Source organism: Mytilus edulis, chromosome 3 (genome assembly GCF_963676685.1).
Source record: "Mytilus edulis chromosome 3, xbMytEdul2.2, whole genome shotgun sequence".
Classification (NCBI taxonomy): Eukaryota; Metazoa; Mollusca; class Bivalvia; order Mytilida; family Mytilidae; genus Mytilus; species Mytilus edulis.
Genome location: NC_092346.1, coordinates 64,854,049 through 64,880,740, shown reverse-complemented (window position 1 = coordinate 64,880,740; position 26,692 = coordinate 64,854,049). Strand labels below are relative to the sequence as shown.

General features: G+C 32.3%; 1 long non-coding RNA gene across 1 annotated transcript; it reads left to right on the top strand.

Moving 5' to 3' along the window:
- Positions 1–2,231: 2,231 nt before the first annotated feature.
- Positions 2,232–26,347, top strand: LOC139514452 (uncharacterized). The gene is made up of 2 exons (XR_011662618.1): positions 2,232–2,373; positions 24,053–26,347. It is a non-coding gene; the product is annotated as an uncharacterized lncRNA (long non-coding RNA).
- Positions 26,348–26,692: the final 345 nt, after the last annotated feature.

The window sequence follows — 26,692 nt, the reverse complement described above, 5'->3', positions numbered from 1 at the left end:
ACTGCATACGTATCGATTACATATATGGGAAATTTTGTGAATTGCTCCTTAAATAAATATTGCTGACATCTAAGTCATTTGTTCTGTAGTGAATAGTTGTCGTATTAACAATCATACCAAATCTCCTTATATTATATAACGCTACACATAATATGTGTTGTCGATACATGCATCATGAATATAACTAAAATCAATAGTGTATTCCTTTTTCTACACATATTCCTGTTCTTCACGTATTCCCTTAAGCTTTTCTATACGTATTCCTTTTCTACACGTATTCCTTTTCTACACGTATTCCTTTTCTACACGTATTCCTTTATCTACACGTATTCCTTTTCTACACGTATTCCTTTTTCCACACGAGAAAATGACTGTACCTAGTGAGGAACAGTTGTTATCTATTCGTTTGATGTGTTTGAACTTTTGATTTTGCCATTTGATAAGGGACATTTTGTTTTGAATTTTCCTCGAAGTTAAGTATTTTTGTGATTTTACTTTACGCATTGTAACAAAAGAAGATGAATACATTATTTATATAAACATGAGGTTTGCAAGGGGTAGCAATCTTTTCTGTTTTAACTAACGTTCAGATACTGCGAGTACTCTTAAATCGGTATTTCGTAAATTTTGTCTTTTTTATCATATGTTTGTATTGTCACACCGACCAGATGTGTCTAGGCAGTCCAAACTGATTTGTTAATATGTTCACTGTTTGTTCGTATGTTGTGCTGTAACACTTTTGTCCAAAATAGTTTTACAGTTGTTTTATGTTCGGGTTTTACTGTACAGTGCAAACAAAATTTCCATAAGATAACAAAAGGCCGTTGTTAGAAGCTTGAACCTAAGATGATTGAAAAAGACTTTTTGTTCATTTCACATCTTTTTGTTGGAAAATCGATAGAACAAATCAACTGAATTAGATGGGTTCTCTTACATCATTGAAGTATATACCACTACGACGATGTTTTCCGTAGCAGCTTCAATTTTTATAAATAAGATCAAATATATATGCACACGGTTAAAATTCTAAAATAAAAAGGTGACACTGAATGAACATTTTTGTAAGTTACGGACGATGATATGTAATTTTTATACGCCTGTCAGAATTTTGACGGGACGTATTATGATATACAAATGTCCGGTGTCCGTCCGTCTGTCCGTCTGTCCGTCTGTCCGGCGTAAACATGTCGCACCGTAACTTGAGAACGACTTATCCATGAAACTTAATATAGTTGTTTCTTATGATGGTCAAATGATCTGTATACTTTTTGGTGAAAATAAGATTTAAACTTTTTGAGTTACGGCACTTTTTAACTAAAACAGGGGTGTGGTTTTTTTTTCACATGTCGCACTGTATCTCAAAAACGATTCTTGATTATGACTTAAAACTTTAATCACTTCTTAGTTATATTAATCCCTATATATCTGTATACTTTTTGGTGATGATTCAAAATTTAATTTTTGAGTTATTGAGTATTTTGTAAAAAAGGGGGAGGTTTTTTTTACATGTCGCGCCATATCTCAAAAACTATTTATGATTATTGCTTAAAACTTTACACATGTCTTTGTTATATTAATCTAAAGATCTGTATTCTTTTTGGTGATGATTCAAAATTTCATTTTTGAGTTAGTAATATTTTGTAAAAAAGGGGGAGGTTTTTTTTACATGTTGTGCCGTATCTCAAAAACGATTTATGATTATTGCTTAAAACTTTACACACTTCTTTGTTCTATTAATCTAAAGATCTGTATACTTTTTGGTTTTGATTCAAATTTTATTTTGGTAATATTTAGTTTTTTGTAAAAAAAAAAAACAGGGTGGGGGGTTTCACATGTCCCGCCGTATCTCTAAAACAAAATATGGTTATTGCTTAAAACTTTCTCAGAAACTATTTATGATTGTTGCATAAAACTTCCACATAAGACGTCGGGCGTATCATGCGCTCATGGCGCAGCTGTTTATTAAGCAATAAAATACTGATGGGTTTGTGCTTGAATAAAAAAAGACGTATATGTTCAAATTTATGTATAATAGAGATAGGAAGATATAGGGCGATATGGTAGTAGTGCCAATAAGGTTTAATTTAAGATAACAATTAAAACTATTCTTGTGAGAAAGCAGAAAAAATATGTGTTTTATTAAAGAAATCATGTATTACGGTCGTTCAGAAAATCCCATGAATATCCACTTCACCTTAAAAAAAATAATGCAAATATGAGATATTTTGATTACTGCGCAATGATATTTAAATGACTAGCCGGTTTTTTTTTAAAGCAGGGTGTATTTTTAGTTGTGGATAAGTGACCATGTCAAATATAAAGAATATTGATGATATTTAGGATTGGAAGCGATAAAGCAGCACCAATAAAAGCGTAAGTATAATTAATCTATCATTTGATTACAAAACCTGAAGAAAGACAACTGTTTTAAACTATTAATCATTGTTTATAAAAATGAGACATCCAAAAGTTTAAACGTGAATGTCTCATGGAAATACTACAAAGCAAACAGGGACTTTTGAGAGGACAGTTTTGAGAATAGATTATAAAAAAAATGAAGACAGTTATTTTTTTTTAATGGACAATTAAAAGATTAAAAAAGCTATAAGCCATTACTTTGCTGTTGACTCGTGTGTTAACAGTCAAAGAAATATGTCTGCCTCAACGTAGCATAAATGAATTGGGACTTGCATAACACCACATATCAGACATAAGTAGAGTTTCTTCTTTTTTTGAAACATTTGATGCCCTTGAAAAATTCATGCAACAGCACATCTGCATCAGGATATATCATTCAGTCGCTAAAAACCAGTAGCAGATGACCTGGTTGACTAATTTAAGTACATGTTTCTTATCGTGGCTGAGAGTTATAAATATGGCGATCAGTATAAAAAAAACTGACTGTGGACTGCTGCACCTAATTTATAGGCATATACGGCATAGATCAATAAAGCTTGTGAAGGTTTTACAAAATGTTTCTATATAGATATAGGAAGATGTGGTGTGAGTGCCAATGAGACAACTCTCCATCCAAATAATAATTTAAAAAAAAAGTAAACCATTATAGATCAATGTGCGGCCTTCAACACGGAGCCTTGGCTCACACCAAACAACAAGCTATAAAGGGCCCCAAAATTACTAGTGTAAAACCATTCAAACGAGAAAACCAACGGTCGAATCTGTATAGAATAAAGAAACGAGAAACGAGAAACACGTATAAATTACATAAACAAACGACAACTACTGAACATCAGATTCCTGACTTTGGACAGGTGCAAACATTTGCAGCGGGATTAAACGTTTTATTGGATCCATACCTCCTCCCTTTTTCTGAAACAATAGCATAACATCACAACATAGAAAAACACACGATAAAATACTTTTTTTGGATAATTTTGTCTTAATATATGGACGTGTATAGGTATTTCAATATAAAAAATTGTACCGTCAAAGATCCGTCAGAATCAAAGTCAGCAAATGAATTCCACAGCATTTTAGTATTTTACACAATCTGTCCAATGACTGTCTGTTAGACATACCGTTGTATAAGTCATAGGAGGAGCTACATAGAATATTCGTCATAATAGCAACCCACACAACAGTGGAGCAATCGGGTCAAGGCAACATTGTGAAAAGAAATTACGTTTGTGAAAATAATTCAAACCAAATCAGCCCTGTTAACTGTATCATGTTACGTACTTTTTAAAAGCTCATCGATTTAAGAGATTGTTATTTTATCCAATGATGACCTGGTAATAATTAATAATTATTGTAATATGAACGGGATTGTTTTCCTTTTTTTCATTGAAATAACTTTTGTTATTGTTAACAGAATTTATTAACCTTCTGAATTTATAGTTTGAACATCACCTAATCCCGCCGGTGTCCGCTTCTTATACTTACTAGTGTATTTTTTTACCTGTAGAAAACAAGTTCGGTGACAGTGACAGCATTTTTTTCTATTGAGTTTCCTAAAGTATATTATTAAACCTTTCATCTCATAATTCGTTTCAAAATTCTATCGAAAGATTTCTTTAAATAAATAATCAATGACAGTTAGGTAAATGTTGCTTGAACCTTGAAAAAAGATCACGGTGACCCTTATTGTCATTATATTTTTTGAAAGTTGTTTGCTATAATGTGAAATTGACTACATTATACTATCATTTTACGTTGTCTAATTTTGGGGAGTTATGAGACTTGTATATTAACAAGAAGATGTGGTATGAGTGCCAATGAGACAACTTTCCATCCAAGTTACAATTTGTAAAGAGTGGACAATAATAGGTCAAGTACGGCCTTCAAAAAGAAGCATTAGCTAACGCCAAACAGAAGCAATAAAAGGCCCAAAATGACAAGTTCAAAACAATCCAAACGGGATAACCAACGGTCTAATCTATAATAAACGAGAAACACTTATGAACCATATCAACAAACGACAACCACTGAACAATATGCTCCATAAGTTAGGACAGGTGCTAAAGAATGCCACAGATTTTAAAAGTTTAACATGCTCTAACATTCACCTAACCGAAACAGTAGTTTAATCTATGATGAGTTTATAAACAGCATAGAAAGACATCCTATAAAATATCAATTGAAATGGCTAAGTTGATCAAGCAGAAATATTAATAAAACATTAGTTAACATGAACTGAACGAATAAATTTGATCTATAACACAATATAAATACTTGTTTGACTATTTTACCACAATCGCACATTGTGACACATAATTCAATACCTAATATGAAGTGCGGGGGGGGGGGGGGGGGTGGAAGGGGCATTTCGCTTTAGCATAGTAATCTTGTTTCCTTTAAACTAGCATTTAGTTACCATGATGTACTCAGAGATAAATACTTTGATTTTCTGTCTTTTTGTGATTGCTTCCGATCTGATGAGTGAAGCCCTTCCTAATTGATTTTTATAGATTACACCACTGTCCACCAGTTAAGAAAAGACAGGTAGACGAATTTCGTTCCAAAGGTGTTTGTATAAAAAGTAAAATCACAAAAATACTGAACTGCGAGAAAAATTCAAAACGTAAAATCCCTAATTAAAAGGCAAAATCAAAAGCTCAAACACATCAAACGAATAGATAACAAGTGTCATATTCCTTACTTGGTACAGGCATTTTCTCATGTAGAAAAAGGAATACGTGTAGAAAAAGGAATACACTACTGATTTTCAACTTTTAGGGTTTACCTAGATTCATGATGCATGTCGACAACATATATCATGTGTAGCATTATATACTGTAAGGAGAGTTGGTAAGATTGCAAATACGACAACTATCCACTAAAGAACATTTATTTAAGGACAAATTCACAAAATTACCCATAAATGCAATCGATACGAAGCCAGTTTAATTGTTGTATCTTTTATAAAACTTTATTAGTGGCGTGACAAATAAGGACAAATTTTAGAAAAGATATTAACAGTCACGCAGCAAATGCATTTTGAAATTGTTATTGCCTTTTATTTAATAAACAGCACTTTTCAAGTGAAAATTATAAAAAAGAGAAACATCTAAAATATATTTTTGTGAATTAACTGTAATTCAGTGGTTGTCTTTAGTTGATATATTACATATTTGTTTTTCGTTCAATTTCTGAACATAAATTAGGCCGTAAGTTTTCTCGTTTGAATTCTTTTACATTGATCATTTCGGGACGTTTTTTTTAGCTGACTATGTGGTATGGTCTTTGCTCATTGTTGAAGACAATACGGTGTTCAAAAGTTTTTAATTTCTGTGTCATTTGGTCTCTTGTGGAGAGTTGTCTCATTGGCATTCATTTCAAATCTTCTTGAACCTGGTTTTATAGCTAGCGTAACCTATCACTTGGATGACAGTCGCATCAAATCCCATTATATTGACAATGATGCATGACCAAAACAAGCAGGGATAATAGGTAAAAATGTCAAAAATACAGCAGTCAATAAAGACCCCATGCACATTTCACGCCTTTTATCAACCTCTATAAATGAGTATCGTAAGATTTGTATGTGACTGTCATTTAAACAAGTTAGAAAAGAATCAATACGTTGTTTTCTGGAGCAGCCTCAAACTTGTACGAAATAAGATCAAATCTGAAAAAAAGATATTCGCTTTTAAAAGCCATTATTTTCACACAGAATTCCATAAAATAATATTTTCTGTATCTTACAGCCGTTTAAATAAAGATTTCATACATGATATCTTCTGATTACTGAATAATGATGTGTTAAACGACATTTAGCTTTTAAATCCCAGGTGTTACATTTGATATTAGGTGTAAAATGAATATACTTTTTTGTCAAATTGAAGGCATGTTAGTGGTGTTTAAGATTGGAAGGATCAACTAAACAGGAATAGGCAAAATAAATAAAGTCATATGCACCACTAATTAAGCATTTATTTATATCTTAGCTAAATAAAATGGTTTCAAAGTATGATATGATTATTAAGACAAATAAAAAAATAAGAACATAATATAAGCCTTTCTTTTTAAAAAAAATGCATAAATTGTTACAGAAAAATCCAACCTAGTTAAGTGAATTATGGGAGAACTTTTTTGTTGGGGAAGAAGAGTAAATGATAACATTAAATAATTTGCAATTATCAATTATTATGTCAAGGGATTTGTAAATAGTTATCAAAAGTACCAGGATTATAATTTAGTACGCCAGACGCGCGTTTCGTCTACATAAGACTAAAAAAAAAAATAAAGGTTACAGTTATATATCGCTGTTCAACAGTCATAAATCGATTGAGAGAAAACAAATCCGGGTTGCAAAATAAAATCAAGAGAAACACATCAACTATAAGAGGAAAACAAATGAACAACAGAAACACTGAAGTGCAACAAAAACATCCAACCTACATAGAAACGAAATATTTGATAACAGCTGCCATATTTATGGCTTGGTAAAGGACATTTTAAGAAAAAATGGTGGATTGAACCTGGTTTTATGGCTAGTTAAAATACCCGCTTGTATGGCAATGTTAAAAGTATTGCTTAAAAACAACACTACGTGACAGATATGCAGCACAAACACCCGTAAGAAACCTCATGACAGAGAAACGCACAAAGAAATTATATAATACTAGTAACCTATACAACTTGTATATAGCAATACAAATTCCCACTCATTATCGGTACTTAGCAGTCAGACTACATAGGTGTTAAACCACAATCTAAGACTTGATAAAAAGGCCATAAGTCAGATTAGATACACACACCGTATACTTATAGATCAACCAATTCGTGATGGTGTCCAGAAAATTAAAGAGTGTCAATTTTAATCTTTCCTTCTCACGAGGTCCGAGTACACAATTATTTACTAGTGCATTTCTTTTAGACAATAAATGAAGATTAAAAAAATCCCACCTGCGCTTTCTCAATAATATTTTTACAGTGTGTTGTACTACTTTTGGGACAAATTATGACAAAATATAGAAAAAATCATCGGCTCTAACTGAAAATATGGACAATTTTATGTTAAGGGGGTCTTGATATCTTTTTACAGCTTTTTCAGCCGGACCTTTACTTTAAAACTCATGACCCTATTTATTTTACAGTGTTACTCCATCCCCCTACTTGCTATTTGAGAAATAAAACATGAAGAAATACATTTGGAAAGGGTATAAACAAAAATTGGCAAGTAACACACTGTTCACACTGGGGAATATATTCATGGTCAATGAAAATCAAGGGACGATAAATGTGTTTCCGTGCCGTAATTGAGGAGAAAAGACTGTATCTGACTTTGAAGATAAATTATAACGTGTCACAACGGAAATAAATATTTTAACAGGGCTCAAATAAATGTGATTTGAATAACATCACAAGACAGAATATGAGTCCCCTACCCCCTTCAGCATTTCATCCAACTACAGATCTGCATGAAGGTACGGATATATCATTTAACCACAGTGTCACAATTGAAAACAGCAGCAGATGACCTGAGTTACTAATCATATTCTATGTTTCTAAACATGACTAACCGTTATATGTATGCCGCTCAGCAACATTTTCTAGATACTGCGCCACCTATGTTTCCTACATCATTTTAGAGGGTACATGGTACACCACAAGACAGTTTTATCAAACCATAAATATTTCTATTGTTTGGTTGGATTACCCTGTGTCAGTGTATGAACGTACATAATTGGTTTCACAGCAAATATTTTGCCATAGTATTGATTTAGCTGCTAGACGTCATCTGAAATGAAGATAGTTTAATTTTTAGTTTTATAAATTCGAAGAAGAGACAGTAAAATCTGTGTAATGACTGTCTGTTTTTAGAAAGCTACAAAGATGTGCATAAATGTCAAGAAGAAAATTAAAAGGTCTATCTAGTTCTTTTCATTTCTCAATTACACCTATGTCTAGCATATCTATCTATTTCATTATCGATAATGGCTATGGGATATATGTACTAGTTACAAATTCACATATAATTCGGCTGGTCACGTTATTACCGAAGCCTCAACATTGTCAATAACACTTGTCTACGAAATTTGTTTTCCAAAGGTCAGAAATATCGTGCGCCTAAATCCATCAATTGAAAATACAACTTCAAAATACTGATGGATTCAGTCAAGGATTATCTCAGGCAATGGGCTAACGCGAGAGAGAAGACGTAAATACTCTTTCCGAATGGATAAAGGCTGTGAGGTCGTTAATATAAATCCGAATTGATCAAACTTAATGGGTCTATCAATACCCACGCTACGTCAATTTTTTTAAGACTCAAACAACGTTTGTGTGTGTAAATTTCATAACATAAACTGCTTGATAAATGAATTAGGTATTGACAATTCACTTGGAAACTCAACATATACCCCCACGACACTTACGTAAGAGGACATCCTGGATAATCATAGGTCTGTTCTATGTTCCTTTGGAATTTCAACCAAAGATGACGGACTGGATCTTCAATCACTGTATTGGATACCTAAACTACATAAAAGTCCTAACAAACAACGGTATATTGCTGGGTCTTCCAAGTGCTCCACGAAACCTCTTTCTAAATTATTAACATCTATTTTATTAGCAAGCAAAGCCGGGCTCCAAAGTCATTGTGAAACTGTCTTTTCTAGAGGTGGCGTGAATCAGATGTGGATACTAAAAAAATTCCAAAGATCTTTTAGAGTACATACAATCTAAGACTCTCTCATATAGTATTAAAACATTTGACTTTTCTACACTTTACACAAGTATTCTCCATTCCAAACTTAAAGACAAATTGAAAGAGTTGGTATTACTTTGTTTTATTAAAATGAATGGCGAACGTAGATGCAAGTATCTAGTTTTTGGGAGAGATAAATCCTACTTGGTAAAGAATCACTCTGATTCAAACCAAAAATTCTCTGAAACTGACATTATCAAGATGCTCGATTTCTTGATTGACAACATATTTGTAACGTTTGGAGGACGTGTTTTTTGACTGTCGGAATTCCAATGGGAACGAATTGTGCCCTCTTCTTGTTTTTTTTTTATTATTATGAGGCTGACTTCATACAGGAACTTCTTAGGAAGAATGATAAAAATATCCTTTAACTTTACGCTCCGCTATATAGATGATGTTCGCTAACTACATAATACAAAATTTGGTGACTATGTTGAACTGGAGATAAAGAATACTACAGATACAGCTAAGTCTGCATCATTTCTTGACTTACATCTAGAAATTGACAATGAGGGTTGGTTGAAAACAAAACTTTACGACAAAAGAGATGATTTCAGCTTCCCGATTGTGAACTTTCCATTTCTATGTAGCAACATTTCAGCAGCGCCGGCATACGGTGTATATATCTTCCAACTGATACGATATTCCCGGGCTTGTTTTTCCTATCATGATTTCCTTGATAGAGGATTGCTACTCACAAGGAAGCTATTAAACCAAGAGTTCCAAATTGTGAAGTTGAAATCATCCCTTCGTAAATTTTACGGACGCCGTCACGAGTTGGTTGACCATTATGGAATAACCGTTTCACAGATGATATCGGATATGTTATTTATGTCGTTACTACTATTCTCTTCCCTTTCATGAATGTGACCTACCGAATTAGACTATTTACCGGATTTGTAATAATATAAGCAACACGACGGGTGCCACTTGTGGTGCAGGAACCGCTTACCCTTTCCGGAGCACATTGGATCACCCCAAGTTTTTGATTGGGTTCGCGTTGCTTATTCTTTAGTTTTCTATGTTGTGTCTTCTTTACTATTATTTGTCTTTTTATTTCTAGCCATGGCGTTGTCAGTTTATTTTCTACCTATTAGTTTGACTCTCCCTCTGGTATCTTTCGTCCCTCTTTTTTAATAAGTATTGGATATATTTCAGATTTTGTGCAGTGGTTTTGCTTACATGCTTGTTATTTGAAGCAAATTTAGATACCTTGTTCCTTGAATTCATATCAATATGTATTCCTAGATTGTTTCTTTTGTAGACGAAACGCGCGTTTGGCGTATATACTAAATTTAGTCCTGGTATCTATGATGAGTTTATTTATCCACATGTATTTGTATTTTCTCTTACAATATAAAGAACAAACCTTAACGGAGCTAAGCGCGACTTCTTATCAATTAATTTTGTTGTACAATCTAGGTACTCTACCAGTTTCAGTAATAGTGAGAGCAACATCAACCAATTTCACCCGTCAACCCTATTGCTGCAGCTGAACTTAAATATTGCATTTCATGTTATAGAAAAAAAAACATTATCTGAACGTCTGTGAAGTCACATGCTCAATAAGAACGTCATTCGACATATGACGCTACTTCCTAACGATGTTACATTCGGGACCAATTGAAGCAAAATATAAACCGGAAGTTTAATTTTCAGTATTTTTTTAAAAGAGAATTAGCAATTATGAGAATATTCCTTCATTCAACATTTTATGGACATATATATGTGTTTAGCCACAGTATTTCCAGGCTAATTGGGTACCTTGTCAAAAATTTTACTTTTTACATATTTATCTAGAAGGGACAACATTCTAAAACAAAACACTATGTTGTGTTAATAATTGGTATTTGTGATACCAATGTAATTATTCTTTTTGAATATTTGCATACTGAGACTATTCGATGAAGACTTTTTATCATCGAAGGCACTAATATATGAACTTGATTGCTAATTATTTCATATCGGTTAAGAATAAACTTCTCTTATTGGATAAAAAGGGGCCACATGACATTCTGTATTCCTCAGTAATAAATTCCATCGGTCATTAACAGTACAAAACGGACCGGAAAACCGGTCGTTAACAGTCTTTTACACGATAATGACCGGTGGGTCATGGTTTCTCTTTTTAGTGACGTCGCGTAATAAAACGCAATCGCGATTCAGACGTGTTTACACTTAGGAAAAGGAAGACACGTCTGCTAGTGCAGACAACTCTAATGACCGTTTTGCTGTTCTTTCGGAAGCTGACAGAGATACAACAAGAATGCTGAGAGCACTAAAGCAGCCACCAAATTTGCAGTCAAGACTTTTCATGATTTTTACATGTCAGCGGCTAGCTACCAGACGATAGTGGCCATTGACGCGAAATGACTCTTGATCAACTGCTTGAAAAATTCTATCCATCACTGAGAAACAAGAATGGAGAAAAATATGCTGTTCAAAGCTTGAGGTTAATTCGAGCCGGCATTCAAAGGTATACTCGAGTTGCACATTGTTTCATCGTTTGTTAATGTTTACGGTTTGCCAAAAACAGTAATGGGGGTCGATATTTCTGGAACTTTACTTGTAGAAGACTGCAGTTTAGATATATATGTTACTGTGTACATTGATAATTTAATATATCAATGCATTTGAACCAGAATCAATTTGTTTACATGTTCCTAAGGCACATTGCATTTGATTTTCTGAGTAGGTACAAAAAAAAAGATGTGGTATGATTGCCAATGAGACAACTCTCCACAAGAGACGAAACCAAATGAAACAGAAAATAATAACAATAAGCACATCCCATACCCCATAGTCAGCTATTAAAGGCCTTGTTTCTGATGGGAGTACACTGAAGCTCAATTTGAATAACTAGCTTTAATTCATGTACATTTTACATATATTATAACATGATAAATGTACAAAACATAGTAAATTGAATATGTATTTATATGTGCCATTTATTTTTCAGGTAGTACACTGAACCGTCACGTAGACGGGAGATTGATATTATCAGCGGAGAAATTTATAACCGTAGTAAGGCTATGTTTGAAGCTGTCTGTTTAGACTTGAAAAAAGTGGTCTTGGTGATGTAACCCACAGACCTGTGATAAATGATGAAGATATGGCAAAGATCTGTGACTATTTAAAACTTTGAAAACAGATCCAGTAGTCCTAATCAGAATGGTTTGGTTTGGTCTAATGTTTTTTTGCTGCCGTATAGAAAGGGAAGGACTGAGAGAACTTTCAAAAACTTCCTATGTGGTTGATTGTGATGGATCGGGTCAGAAATTCATAAATAAAAAATAATCAGAATTGGCAAAAAATCATCGCAATGATGCATCTTATAATTTTAATTTAGAGAAATTGAACCCTAAATATGGTGTACTTTTTCAGCGTCGGCGACCAAATTACCATACAGCAGATGAGACATGGTTTGAGAACTAATCACTTGGAAAAAATACTTTAGGTGCATTCATGGTAAAAATCTCTAATTGTGCGGGATTATCAAAAGTATATACTTATTACTCCATACGATCTACATCTATAACAATTCTGAGTAAAAGTGGTTTCGAGGACACAAAAATCAAAACTGTATCTAAGCACAAGTCACTTCAAAGTATTGAAAGCTACTCAAGGGACTCTTCCCTCCCACAAAAGAAAAAGATGTCAAAATTCTTGCTTCGTCATTACTCAATAATACGGCAGATATACATATACCGTCTACCGAGAACAATGTAATAAGCACTGTCAACAACATTTCTCCTTTGACAGGAAATGCTGTTGCCATTAGAGCACCAACAACTGTTGCAGTACCAAAAAAAACACTAATTCATCTAGTACATGTATGCAACTTGATGATATTGATTTTTTCGATGACAGTGTTATCATTGAGTCTGCAGACTTTGATAAAGTATTGAAAGAAATAAGCGCTTATCAAAACAATGTGCAAAACAATTACTAAAAAAAAGAGTCCATGAGCAACAGAAATTATCAAAGCATTAATATTCAAAATGTGTCCGGTGGAGTCTTCGATTTCTATGATTCTAAAGACTTAATTTATACATGTACAACTATGTGTATTTTTTCCAGTTGAACATTTTCCTGTTTTCTTTTTATATTACAGTTGTTGTTGAATTGTTTACCATGTGTTTTTGTTACTTAATAAATTATAGAAATCTTTATTTTGTATTTCATATACTGAAAAATTGCACATAAATGAATGGCAGTGACTTATAGTTATGTTAAACTATGACCGGTCTGCACTCTTTGTACTTTATCTCGAGGTTACTTTGAACGGCTTAGTCATTTTCGATGTCTCAGTCAATACCACTGTCCTAAGGGCTGTCCGTGTATCACGATAATGACCAGTTTTTCAATAACTATTACGTAAGTAATATCCAACAGCGTATTTGCATACAAGTTAAAAATGAATTAAATTTCAAACAGTTTTTCGCTTTATTTAAAAAAATGTAATTTAAACTCGTTGTAATGAAGTAAGTATTACGATTGTGAAAGAAAGGGTTTAAAATAAGTTTCTTGATTAATTGGCATTTAACTCAGATTTATGCTGAATGTTGTCTCTACACCAATTAGCAGGCGGAGCATAACCGTTTATACGTAGTTATATTCTCGTAAATGCAATTGACCCGGAATCTGTAGAGCAGGGAAATATTTGTGTATTTTTTTTTAATCATGTCATATATATAAATTATGAAGATTTGTTTGATTGTCCCAAACCCTTACCGTAACAAAGGTAGTGAGGTAAAAGTACAACATACGAACAAACTATTATAATCAGTTTAAAGGTTTAAATCCTCGGATTAAAAGTCTTAAACAATTTTAAAACAAATGAAAAACTACATCGTATGAACTATAGCCAAAAGGTTAACTACTCAAAAACACAGAATTCCGAGGAAAATACAAAATGGAAAGTCCTTAATCAAATGGAACAAATCAAAGGCTCAAACACATCTGTTGTAAATGTGCAATTGTGGTTCCCAATTAATGATTTAATATCAGTTTTATGTTTTAAGAGTGTTAAATGTGTAAATATTTATATATAGTTTCTGTGAATTTTTAATGCAGCTGTATGCCTCGCATGGTCTAAATTATTTACTCTACACATACCGGTTGGCAATTCCTTATCCTAGTTCATATAAGCACATGCGAAATATTATTATTGAGATCAGCTCACGGGGGGTAACTTCGATATATTTTTGGTACGGGTGTGCCATTTTTGCCTCAAAAAAACGTACCCATTTTAATATAACATTCACTGAAATTCAGTACCTATAGTTATATAAATATTTAAGAAAGAATGACCTATACTTATATACAATATTTAAAATATGACCCATGCTTATATAAGCACTAACTCATCATCACTCCTTGCTTTGACACAAAATTGAAAAAATCCGGTACTTTTAATCCATCTTCAACAATGATTTGTCTTAATTCATATAAACAGCAATCCTCGTCAATGAATACTGCTTGGATGGGTTCACCAAACTGAATTCCGAACTTCATATTGATCTTTGTTTGTGTACTTGAAAATTGACGTCATAGATTTAATGATGTCAAAACGTTATTGAAGAACAAATCAGGAGACAAATTTCCGGGGTTCATTTGGGAACTTATTTGAAAGGTGAACTTTCAAATGAATTGATTTAATTTAATATAATAATTGACCATTAATAATGTAAGATTCTCAATAGCATATTTATATATGATATGTAAATCATACCTCAAATCAAAATACAGTTATCAAATATAAATGCATTTTAATATAGGGTGTCATTAAAAATAAGGGTCATTTTCATATAAAATCTCGCAAAATTATGACACATATTTTTGGCACATCTCGGTATACCCAATAATAGGAAGAGTTCCCCCCCCCCCCCCCCCCCCCCCGTGGATCAGCTCCGCCTATTTATGCAAATTTACATGACAAATTATTTATAAGACAAGTATCTTGAGAATACGTTGGGAATTACATGTAAATATACAACAATAGTTTATTCTGTACATTGCTGAATTGTGCCGTAATAAGTATATTATTTTACTACGAATTATTCATTTCCGCTACCAATATTCCCGTGGAGAACATAGGCCTGATGAAAAGACAGAAAACACTGTAGTTAATCAATTTGAAGAGTTTCTTCTGTCGTATATATTTGCTCAAAACTATACACAAACATAGCAAAAAGCAGAAATTACATCAACATCAAACAAATGGATAACAACAGTCATATTCAAATGCATGTATATGAAATGTGTAGTTTCCTCTAATACTACATGTACATAAAAATATAAAACTGTCAACATTATGAATAGAGTAAACAATTTTGCATAAAAAGTCTGTCCTAAATTCATTTATGATTATTCTATCAGGACAGACTCTCTGAAACTTTTCATTTTCAAATTTCAAAAAGGAAAAACATGTATCATTTTTCATTTTTTATCGTTCTGTTCCTCATTTTAAAATCTTTAAGTCAGACACAAATCCTAATAGTTATTAATTTCATTTTTTTTGGCCACGAGCATCACTGAAGAGACATGTATTGTCGAAATGCGCATCTGGTGCAAGAAAATTAGTACCGTTAATTTTATTATAATGTTTTCTTACACTTTTGCGTGACAAGAGTTAATCTTGTAAGTGACTCAAAACCCGACGACTTTATCGGAGTACCATATACAAGATGTATGATAAATGACATTATTATCAGGTGTGACCCTCAATTACGTGAGTAAAAATAGACCTGGCTCATCAATAACCTGTTTGCTCTTATTATACACAATTTAGCCTAACCTTTACAATACTGAGTTTGATTTTGATTGATATACAATTGATAACAATCTTACAATACGATAATCTTTGTCAGACAACATGCCAACGACAAAGGTATAACGTCATACAATGTATGTATTTTATATTCCGACAAGTATACAAGAATATCTAATTTCAACAATTCATAATAAAAAAGTAAACAGCATTTTAATCTTTCAAATCTTACACTCCCACCGTATTTAACTAATAATTGAATGCATTAAAAGATTGTTAGCTTTTGTTTATGAATCCAGATAAATTATTTTAGAAATAAAGATATTTGGTAAATAGCATACAATACTTGATCTATATCGAAGTCATCCGAACAATTTCGATCTGTCTCGGGTGAAATACTTTTGTATGGATTTTTTTCTTTATTAGTTCTTTATCATCAAATTCTACTTTTTAATTAAAGAACTGAGTATACAGCTTACAGAATTACCGTAGTTTTAAATGTTTCTATTTAGATTTAAATGGTTGACAATAATAAAGGTTATTTTTTTTCATGTATTTCCATACCGTTAGCATTCATTTCATTTCAAAAATCAATTGTTATGTTATGTTATGAGATGTCCTTATCAAATCAACCATATCGTTTAAAACTACATACAGTGTATTTCTTTGTCTCTGGTTAGGATTTTGAAGTTTACTGTGCACATGAAGAAATGAATTTTCACGATTTTCGGTTTGGATTCATGTTTTTGTGTAATGCATCAATAATGTTTTACAGTTTTCAATATTTTTTATGAAATATCAGAACAAGACATAAGTAGTAAAACCCATAAAATTGTAAGTACACTTATCTGATAAGTCAATCCATTTTCAATTGATCTTAATATGTTTTGCTGCCAGATCATTGTACTAGATCTAGAACAATGATAATTATACATTTTGTCAATATTACGGAACTAGAAACACTGGAATACGAGTGGTGAGGTTTAACCAATCATTTTCTGTGGGAAATGCATGTACCATGCCAGGAATATGACATATTTTCCATTTGCTGAGTTTGTTAAAAGAGTTTAACATTTGATTTTGTCAGTTTTTAATGAAGACACCTTTTTGAACTTATCCTGGAGTTCGGTATTTTTTTTTTTAACTTTTCATTCATACATTTAATCGATAAAACCTTCGATTGACGAATGTTAAGCACGTGATAAACATCTCTGAACTGACATTCAGATCACAAAGCAATTTGTATGCGTTCGCTTGAGCAAAGCTTGATGTTTTGCTATATTACACGGGAGCAGATTTCGTGTTCCTCTAGGAAATGTTTATCATAAAAAAAACATTTGACATCTTTGACTGAGTTGTGTTATTCGCCTAATACATTACCCTTAATTGCCATTCAAATTAAACAAAACATTCTATTAAAATGGCGCCAAGTGATATCGAATAAAAAAAAAAACCATAAACGATAAGCTTTCAGTTGAAAGAACTCACGAGAGCTTTTCTTCACAGAAAGATTCTGAACAAATTTTTTTTTCTAACACCGGCACTTGATTATTCGTTTAACGAGTTTCAAGAATCAGGTAGAATGGCTTTTTAATGCTATTATGCTATTTTTAAGCTATACATAACAAAGAATGATGAATTTATTTTTGGTAAAGCGGTTATTTGAAACATTTAGTAGAGAATGTAGTGGCAAAAATTACTTTTAATTTGTTACAAATTCTCGAAGAGCACTTTACTAGTTACAAACTCAAAATCTCAAGAATCTAACATGCTGGAAAATAGTATTAATGAACAAATTTATAAAAAAAAAACAGAATTGCACAAAGTATAAACATCCAACGTACATTTTTGACTTTGCTCTACCATACTTCTTTGGAAAACGCATATTTTCCGTGTATATAAGCAGCTAGTAAAGAGATATGCAGCAGACTCTTTTGTACTGAACTCACTTTGCTAAGAATTGCGCAAAATAGACCTGTTTATTTCGTTTTTATTGTGATTAAGATGATTACATAATGTTGAGGGCTCTACCCAAATTTTTTACACCCCTCCCCCCTCATTTTGTCTGTTACTTTTTCTCACAAATTGTTGTCAATATGTGTTATTTTACAGAACTGTCATACACGTGAGATATTTAGCTTGTTGTTAAGCCAAGTTTAATTCATTTACCATTTCCTACATAAGAAAATGTCTGAAGTGAGGTATATCACAGTTGTTTTGTATTTGTTTGATACGTTTGAGCTTTAAATTTTGTCATTTGCTAAGGGACTTTCTGTTATGAATTTTGTACTTGTTATTTTACTTTTTTGAGAACTAATCAAAATACAAATGAATTCATTTTATAGTGTACAGGATATTCAGACTCTACCATAACATCTAAAGGAATAGGGTTCAGAATGTCTCTCCCTTTCTTAAGTTCTTCATTTTTATTTCTTACACGATTAGGAGTCGGAAAAAAAGTTATAACAGTCATAAGCACCAGTGTACAGTAAAATAACAAAAATACAAAACTCCAATGAAAATTCGAAACAGAAAATCAGTAATCGAATGGAATAATTGGAAGCTTAAATATATTAATCGAATAAATAAAAACTATCATATTCCTTACTTGGTACAGAAAAAAAATTCACAACAATAAATAACTCCGAGGAAAATTCAAAACGGAGAGTTATAAAATAGAAAAATCAAAGGTTGGATAACAACTGTCATATTCCTTACTTGGTGCAGGCATTCTAGTCATTCTCGTATGTAGCAAATGTTGGATGGAATCCAGCTTTATAGCTAGCTAAACCTTTCCCTTGTATTACAGTCGCATCACATTCCATTATAATAACAATGATGCGTTAACAAAACAATCAGACATAGAAGGTAAAAATGTCCAAAATAGGGGCACAGCAGTGAACGTTGTGCTTTAATCTTAATCACTATAAAAACCGAAGTGACCCGATGTGTTGTAGTTTAAATTTACAACTATGACTCATACAGAAGATTTCATCATTTCCTTGAAGTTTGGTTCCAATGATGTCGTCAAATTATTTGTATGATTTTTTATTTAAATTTTTGATAATATTTTACAGATGTAAAATATGGGGAAGAGGGTCGAAACATTATTAACGACTCCCAAAGTAAGAAATAGAAATAAAAAAAATATTGAGAAAATGGTGTTCATATTATAAGCTTATCTGTGCTTGTGCATATAGTTCCGTTAAAGAAAAAACGTATAACGTTTTAAAATGTTTAAATCGTTCATTGCATACGAGTGTTTCGTTTAACTCCTCATCGAAACACATTGATTTTGTCTCACGAAAGCTTTTTACAAGTTAATGAACTCTTTTGACAAAAGAAAGAATACACCTTTTAAAATTTGAATTGCAGTTTCAAATTGAATTATAGTTTAAATTTACTTAAACATTAGTAATTTACTGTCCCTTTATTAATATCGAACACTAGATTATGTGGTTGTCTTGATGATTATTCTATTCTACTAAACAGATCACGCTGGTTTCAGGTTTCAGACATGGATATTCAACTAATGATAATTTATTTCCATTGAATTCATGTGTGTTACTTATAAGGAAGAAAACATTTACTGAGCATTTGTCGATTTTGAAAAGCCTTTGCTTTAATTCAGGGATTTTTTTTGTTATTTAAATTAGTTGAGAATTATACAATAGTAATTTTCCCGTATACTAGTAAGTCACAATATGTACGAAAAATGTAAAATCACGCATTAGATTTAATGTCGAGAAAAAAGATTTATTTGCTTGTAAATGGGTGATTTTTTCCGCTGTTCTTTTATGTATATTTTTTAACGATTTACAACATTTGTTTGAAGGAAAAACTGTACTTGGTGTTTGTTTTATTAGTGATGACCGTGAACACGAATTGACAGTATTCTAAAAATGTTTGTCATTATGTGCGGATGGTACTGAGATGCTTACCCTTCCGGAGCACATGCGATCCCCCCTAGTTTTTGGTGGGGTTCGTGTTGCTTATTCTTAAGTTTTCTATGTTGTGTCATGTGTACTATTGTTTGTCTGTTTGTCTTTTTCCTTTTGAGCCATGGCGTTGTCAGTTTGTTTTTTTTTCGATTTATGGGTTTGACTGTCCCTCTGGTATCTTTAGTCCCTCTTTTACTGAGAGTGGGGAAGGATAAATAAACATATTGAATGTATATGGTGATTACTGTAACAATTGAAAAATATAGATAAATGCTAATAAGACAAAAGTTCTTATATTCTCAAAGGGAGACAAACCAAAATTATTATTTTTTATACATAACAGAGAATTAGAAATCGAGACTGATTATTAATACCTTAGTATAATTTTTTTGAAGAAGTGTTTCTTTTTCAAAGACCCGAAAATATATTATATTTGCGAACAATAATCCATTAATTAAACCAATAAGAAAAAATAGAAGTCACTAAACAAAGAAGAAAGCAGTTTGTTATAAAAAAAAATTAAACAGTTTTAAAATAAAAGACTTTTCACATACTAGCAATTTGTATTTCAAAGTTAATCAATCTTTTTTAACTGGTGACGATTTAAGTCAAGGGGGTATCCTGTACTTTCATGTTTTCACTTTAAATACTTTGCCAGCCGTAGACGCTAAAATATTTACTTTATTTCCATTTCCAAAATATCCCCTACTAAGAAAAGCTGTCTTCTTGATCGCGTAATTATTGCCTCCCTAATGGATAAAAGATCAAATCTTCCTTCAAACCATTGGAAAATTATTCTAGAGGGAAAGCGGAAAGTGTGCTCTTGAGTATTTTAAACACAGGACTGTAGGAAAGGAGTAAGTCCAGTAAGAGCCCTTTTTGGCCTCAAAATATAGCAGTTTTACAAAATTGATAAAATGTAAACTTTTAGTTATTTATTGAACAGTAGAGTGCTTCTGCTACATAAATATGGGCTATATTTGACTATACAATGAACATATATCGGGTACTGACACCTTAAAGTCATGCTAAATAACTGAATTCTTCACAATTCTAGCATTTTAGTTAAATTTTAGACGGTTTCGTGTAAAATGGAAGTGGCCGCATTCGTGTTCATCCTTAACCCTTTCCCTTTCATGCATTTTAGACCTTTACTTATCGAAAATACATTATCGAAGTTTAAATGAATACAGAATTCGCATCAATGGTCATACACATGCCATGATGGGGTCAAATGAAAGATAATTGGTAAAATATTTCAAAAAATTAAGTTGGACGATAATTCGTCATTTTTTGGTCACGTGGTATATTTCCAAAAGTCACGTGACTGTTGAAGAAAAAGTGAAAAAATACGAAATCCTTGGGCAAAAAGTCGTGCAGAGACATATTGGTGGACTAATAGGGATAGGTTTTGATGGAAACACAATGCCTCGAGTCTGTTGAAGCCATATAAGTTATCATAGTGGTATCAATAGACGCATAACGTGCTATAGGCCTTGAAAAATCGAGACGCTCTTTTTGTCCGATTTCAAACTTGGACCCTAGTTATTTGTCTAATTCGTTTTCAATCAATCAGCAACCTTAACTTTGTTTTTACAAGGGAAAAGTCATTGAATTACCAATGCTAGCTCGATCTGGGACACCCTTGACCGAGCCCGATGGAGCAAAGGGGGTAAAAAAAAAAAGGGGGGGGCAATTTTGCACATTCATTCTTTTAAAAAAAATATTCGTAGGTTTCCTTTTTGAAATTGAAAGTAAAGTTAAGTTAAGTTACATTTAATATAGGAAATTGTTTTTCCAACTCCGGCAGTGAGATTCGAACTCTTAATCTTAGCGCCTTGAGATAGATCAGCGTACCCCTGCGCCACTGACATTGTAGTGAATTTATCAAAATTTAAGTACTTAAGTCTACTACTACGAAAGAAATGAAAAAAAAAAAATAACATAAAGATTCTCACCCAGTTTGTTTTCATTTTGGAATTATGTGTTTAGATGATAATTTTTTGTTGCCAAATGCATGATTTTTACGCAAATCTAGGAGGAATCCACTCTTTAAACTGTCATTTTTTCATTGAAATATACATGTTTCTTCATTCAAACAAAAGTGTTTTCAACTTTAGTATACCGCAACACTTACGAAACCATGTTTTGTTACATCTATTTCAACTTTGCCAAAAAAATTCAGAATATTTTAGCGGTTTTTGTCTCTTTTCCCATAATATCTTTAAGAAATGACTTCAGATTTTTAGCGTAATTCAAGTTTGTGATTGCGCTGCTACACTAAAAATTACATTTGCAACTAGTGTACAAGTTAGAACTATTAGTTTAATACTATTCTTCAAAAACTCACTGCACAGTTATTGAAAAAAGACATAAATCCTCTTAAAAGAGCAGTTTTCTTTGCACTTCTATTTGAGAATATCCCTCAAAATTCGAAGAAAAATAAATGGTTTTTACAGAAAAATTACCCATCAGTAAGGGGCGACTTGTTTATTAACTAATAATGATAGAGGTTTGATGCACATTACATCGCATTGCTGGTTATCTGAGGATTAATTTGAGCCCTTAACCACATATGTACGTCCGCAAATGGCGTTTAAACATGTCTAAATGTCCAAAAAAAATCTTGAAATTGGTTTCACCGGTAAGCTGTACCGGTGTGAAAGGGAGAGGGTTAATATTGAAATGGAAGTTGTATTTTATAATGATACATAACATATATAAAGGTTGTGGATGAACACGGATGCGGCCACTTTCATTTTTGACAAAAACCATCCGAAAAGTGACATTTTCCGGCACATTTGGTTGATATTTCATATTTGAGCTTGAATCGGATCGTTTTTAATGACTAAATCAGTTCAAATCTTTCACATTAACTAAATGATTCAAATGAAATAGACACTTAAGTGTTTGAAAAGTGGTCAAAATCTTTTGTCAGATGAACCTGAAATTTGAGGCCAAAATCGGTCCTTACCGGACCTACTCCTTTTCGAGAGCCAACAACTTTGTTGAAGTCGGCGACGACTTATAATGGCGGTATTTTATTGTGACGTTATATTTTACTCTTTTTCCCGGAAAATTACGTAATTCCTAAATCTGCCATAGATTTGGATAAAACAAAAATCTGCCATAGATTTTATTTGTTCGGCGGTTGTAACGTCATATTTTCCATAGATTAGGAATCTGCCATAGATTTGGAACCCGCCATAGATTTGAGTCCTACACATATATTCTGTAAGCAAGGCACTTATGCTTTAACAAAAAATACCAAATGACAATCAAACATGAAGATGTCGCTTTGCATTGAAACACATTTGTAACGATAGTTAGAAGTGTTGTAGACGCAACGGCTTCTAAAAAAATGCCAATAACTAAGTTGTATTAATCCTTTCTTTAACCTCTCTATTCCTTTCATGTAAACGATTATCTCAATGAATAAATACAGTTTGGTGACTGTTGATCGTATTTATCGCTTTGAAAATATATACAATTCATACCTTGACTTATAGATTAAGACAAAACAGTTGAGAAATAAACTTTATGACAAAGATGGTTTCATTTTTCACGTTTTAATTTTTCTATTTAAACATGATGTAGGTACATACAGATGGAGTATATTACTCCCAATTTATTTGACATCCCACAGCTTGTTTTTCTTATTAAATTTTGGAATATACATAATTTGATGTGTCTCAAATGGACTGAGCTGAGCACTGCACTCTTTATTACTAAATAGTTATCAAAGGTACCAGGATTATAATTTAGTACGCCAGACGCGTGTTTCTTCTACATAAGACTCATCAGTGACGCTCATGTCAAACAAGTTATAAAGCAAAACAAGTACAAAGTTGAAAAGCATTGAGGATCCAAAATTCCAAAAACTTAATGCAAATACGGCTAAGGTAATATATGCCTGGGATAAGAAGTTTTGTGAACAGGAAATTTATAAAAATGACCACATAATTGATATATTTATCACTTTTTGTTAGTTGCGCAATCACGATTTGATTACTAGTAACTGTAATTGAATATGTGTCATATGAGACTAAGGATGTTTTAATTGTAGTAGTCATAACCCAAGTTACAAATATATATTGATACGTACGTTGCATATTGTGATTGTATGAATATTTTATCACACTTACTACTGCATACCATCTTTTTTAGGCTTGCTTTCAACAGAAGGTTGCTGTAAAGATCATTAAGACAGGATGAATATCATAGTAACAAAAATAAAAAGCAGCAAAGTTGCTCTTTTCCTGTTTGTATGTGTTATTTCATATAGTATTTTGTTTCCAATACTACAGTACCAGTTCATTTCCAAGAACTATGCACAATTCATAGAACTAGCTGGTCGTTCATCGCATATTACTGTCATTTTAAAGAAACAATATTTTGATACAAATTCATCCAGTTTTTCAGTCAAAAGTATGGAATTAGTAAAACAAACGTCACTTACTATTCTCGATGGAACTGCAACAAGTAACAGAAGTAGGATAGAAAATGCAACCGTTAGGCCATTGACGTGTGATGGTTGTTTTCATAATACTTTTCATTTCTTAATTAATAACGAAGATATATGTAAAAGAATGAATGAATCCGTTGACATATTGATATTAATTATGTCAGCACCATCAAAATATAAGGAGAGAAATGCTATTAGAGAAACTTGGTTAACCTATACTAAAAATAATACTGGAAGGTTAAGACATGCATTTTTATTAGGAGAATCACCTTTGGATAAAGAGCTGAAAAAAGAAAATCTCCTCACAAAAGACATTATAATGGGAAACTTTAAAGATGCATATCACAATCTAACACTAAAATCTGTTATGGGATTACAATGGACTGTAAAGTTCTGTAACAACACAAAGTACATTTTTAAGACTGACGATGATATGTATGTTAACATTCCTCGTCTTGTCACTCTGATTAAGCAAAATGAGGATGTTTTGCAAACCTCTGTTGGTGGAAGATGTTTTAAGAGTCGCAGACCAAACAGAGACAAACGATCAAAGAAATGGTATACATCTTTTGAAATGTACCCGCAAAATAATTATCCTGGCTTTTGTTCAGGCACCGGTTACATGACAAGTTTTAACGTTGTTTCCAAAGTTGTAAATATATCCAGAAATATTCCATTTTTTCATCTGGAAGATATATACTTGTCATTGTGTGTAAATAAATTAGGATTCAAACTACATAATTTTGAGGGATTTATACCTTCATTAGGGGAACTAAGAGACAAATACAACAATGATAAACATCATCCTTGTATTTATAAGAACGAATCATTAGTAACAATGCATCAAGTTCCAATTAAATGGATAAAACATATCTGGCAAACTCCGTGTCTTTAGTTGTCATGAGAAAATACAATGTAACTTCAGCAAAAATTAGCAAAGCAGTATCGAATGAAAGTTTTCATGATTCTTGGAACAAAACTAAATTTCATTTAAATGCTTGCAAGCAGAGGATATTTTCTGGAAAATCTAATCTTTAAAAAGACATTCATAAAATACGTGTTTTTTCGTCATGTGTCGAGAAAAATATGTGCAACTCTGGAAAACACATTAGTATGAAAATACTAACTGAATTATATTTTTAAACCTATATGTATGCTGATCTGAACTCAATTTATATGGACAAATGGAAGACAGTTATCTTGGTTTTCTTTCTATCGAGTTTGATTAGCACTTTGTGAAAATGCATCTTGGTGTTGAATCATGCATATGATTAAGAAAATCTAACTAAATGGAAAGTGATAAGCTATCGTGTCATTGAACACAAAGATCATTTTTGGCAGAAAAGGATGAAAAACTCGGCATTCATTTTCGAAAGCGTAAATTTGATATAAATATACACGAAGAGGACCAATTGAACATGTGTTAACCTAGTACCGTTCTTCTAATTTCATACTATATGGACAATGAATCGCCTTGTATCGTTTCTTTTGCTGACTTGTATATTTGAACACCAATTTGCTCGTTTGAATTCATGTACAGGAAGAATTTCATCACATGTTAAATTCATAAGTTCACATATTATAATAACCTTTATGATCCGAATTATTAAATATGGATTGAACAATAATCGATAATGAACATTTGTTTTCTGGGAAATGCACAACTAGACAGAACAATAATATTTGACCAAGAAATGTGTGTTTTATTTGTTAGATAGATATCGCATAGATGTTACTCTAGACGACAAATCTAATGCTTACATTATCATAAACATATATTAAGTTCTAGATGTGCGGGAGGAATGGGGTATTCATTTCCTATTCCTTTTTATTGTTTTGCCAGTCAACCATTGTATATATTTTTACACCCTTTTTTTCCCCATTTTTTGTGAGTTTTAAACAATGCCGATTATCAGATATAGTAATGTGTATACTGAATGTATCACTTTTAACGTGTGTGTCTTTAGAGAAATACATTACAAACATCATATAAACTATATGATATTCATTTCTACAACTAGAAGAAACCACGTTTGAAATAATAAGTCAAAGAAAGATAACAAAAACTTGTCAATATAAACATATGAAGTTGTGGTGTCACTACCAATGAGACAAGTCGTCTCAAACAAAGACCGGATGTCATAGAAGGTTAGCCACTACATGTATGTGTCACCACACGGCCTTCAACAATAGGCAAAACACATACAGCATAACAAGCTTTATAAGGCCCTGAAATTACAAATGTAAAACAATTTAAACGAGAAAACGGCCTGATTAGATGATGTTAATCGATCATTTCTTTATACGCTACCTACTGGCATTATTTGTTGTTATCTTAAATA